The 2,395-nt window shown below is 35.4% G+C and overlaps 1 non-coding gene across 1 annotated transcript; it reads left to right on the plus strand.

The window, feature by feature from the left end:
* Nucleotides 1–479: 479 nt before the first annotated feature.
* On the plus strand, nucleotides 480–587 carry LOC127744509 (small nucleolar RNA R71). Its single transcript, XR_008005472.1, has one exon. It is a non-coding gene; the product is annotated as a small nucleolar RNA R71 (small nucleolar RNA).
* Nucleotides 588–2,395: the final 1,808 nt, after the last annotated feature.

Raw genomic sequence — 2,395 nt, forward strand, 5'->3', positions numbered from 1 at the left:
TTGAAACCTTGTTGAGGTCTCTGTTGATCCTTCCATGAGAGATTTGGATGATTTCTCCATGAAGGATTATAGGTGTTTCCATAGGGTTCTCCCAAGTAATTCACCTCTTCCATTGAAGGGTTCTCAGGATCATAAGCTTCTTCTTCAGATGAAGCTTCCTTAGTACTGCTTGGTGCATTTTGCATTCCAGACAGACTTTGAGAAATCATATTGACTTGTTGAGTCAATATTTTGTTCTGAGCCAATATGGCATTCAGAGTGTCAATCTCAAGAACTCCTTTCTTTTGATTTGTCCCATTGTTCACAGGGTTCCTTTCAGAAGTGTACATGAATTGGTTATTTGCAACCATTTCAATCAGCTCTTGAGCCTCTGTAGGCGTCTTCTTCAGATGAAGAGATCCTCCTGCAGAGCTATCCAAAGACATCTTGGATAGTTCAGAGAGACCATCATAGAAAATACCTATGATGCTCCATTCAGAAAGCATATCAGAGGGACACTTTCTGATTAATTGTTTGTATCTTTCCCAAGCTTCATAGAGGGATTCTCCTTCCTTCTGTCTGAAGGTTTGGATTTCCACTCTAAGCTTGCTCAATTTTTGAGGTGGAAAGAACTTTGCCAAGAAGGCATTGACTAGCTTTTCCCAAGAGTTCAGGCTTTCTTTAGGTTGAGAATCCAACCATGTCCTAGCTCTGTCTCTTACAGCAAAAGGGAATAGCATAAGTCTGTAGACCTCAGGGTCAACCCCATTAGTCTTGACAGTGTCACAGATTTGCAAGAACTCAGCTAAGAACTGATGAGGATCTTCCAATGGAAGTCCATGAAACTTGCAATTCTGTTGCATCAGAGAAACTAATTGAGGCTTAAGCTCAAAGTTGTTTGCTCCAATGGCAGGGATAGAGATGCTCCTCCCATAGAAGTCGGGAGTAGGTGCAGTAAAGTCACCCAGCACCTTCCTTGCATTGTTGGCATTGTTGTTGTTTTCGGCTGCCATGTGTTCTTCTTCTTTGAAGATTTCTGTTAAGTCTTCTACAGACAGTTGTGCCTTAGCTTCTCTTAGCTTTCGCTTCAATGTCCTTTCAGGTTCAGGATCAGCCTCAACAAGAATGCTTTTGTCTTTGCTCCTGTTAATATGAAGGAGAAGAAAACAAGGAAATATGGAATCGTCTATGTCACAGTATATAGATTCCTTGAGGTGTCAGAGAAAAAAGAAAAATAGAAGGCAGAGGTAGAAAATTCGAACTTATCAAGAAAGATGGAGTTCGAATTGTGCATTAAGGAATAGTGTTAGTCCATAAATAGAAGGATATGAGAAGAGGGAAAGAAGTTTTCGAAAATTAAGTAAAAGATTTTAAAAACATTTTGAAAAATAGTATTTAATTTTCGAAAACTAAGTAAAAAAAATGATTTTTGAAAAAGATTTTGAAATTAGAAATTAAAAAGATTTGATTGAAAAGTATTTTGAAAAAGATGTGGTTGAGAAGATATGATTGGTTTTAAAAAGATGTGATTGAGAAGATATGATTTGAAAAACATTTTAAAAAGATTTGATTTGAAAGTTAATGACTTGGCTATCAAGAAAAGATATGATTCAAACATTAAACCTTTCTCAACAGAAAAGGTAACATACTTGAAATATTGAATCAAATCATTAATTGATAGCAAGTATCTTTGAAAATGGAAAGAAATTGGTTTTGAAAAATATTTGATTGAAAAATTGATTTGAAAAAGATTTGATTTTGAAAAACTTTGAAAACTTGAAAAAAATATGATTTGAAAACAAAATCTTCCCTCTTGTGCCATCCTGGCGTTAAACGCCCAGAATGGTACACATTCTGGCGTTTAACGCCCAAATTACTACCCTTTTGGGCGTTAAACGCCCAGCCAGGCACCCTGGCTGGCGTTTAAACGCCAGTTTGCCTTCCTCACTGGGCGTTTTGAACACCCAGCTTTTTCTGTATAATTCCTCTGCAGCGTGTTCTGAATCTTCAATCCTCTATATTATTGACTTGAAAAGACACAAATTAAAAATATTTTTGGATTTTTAATAATAAGGAATAATTAAAATGCAACTAAAATCAAATAACAATGCATGCAAGACACCAAACTTAGCAGTTTGTATACTACTGACACTAACAACATGAGAATGCATATGAGAAACACAAAACACTCAAGTCAATAGAATTCAAAGATCAGAGCAGTGAAATCATCAAGAACAACTTGAAGATCCATAAAGACACATGAAAAATGCATGCAATTGACACCAAACTTAACATGAGACTCTAGACTCAAACAAGAAATATTTTTGGATTTTATGATTTTGTAATTTTTTTTTGGTTTTTTTGAAAATTAAGAAAATAAAGATATCAAAATTCTTAGTGAGAATTCCAGGAATCA

This window comes from Arachis duranensis, unplaced genomic scaffold, assembly GCF_000817695.3.
Source record: "Arachis duranensis cultivar V14167 unplaced genomic scaffold, aradu.V14167.gnm2.J7QH unplaced_Scaffold_48891, whole genome shotgun sequence".
Lineage (NCBI taxonomy): Eukaryota > Viridiplantae > Streptophyta > Magnoliopsida > Fabales > Fabaceae > Arachis > Arachis duranensis.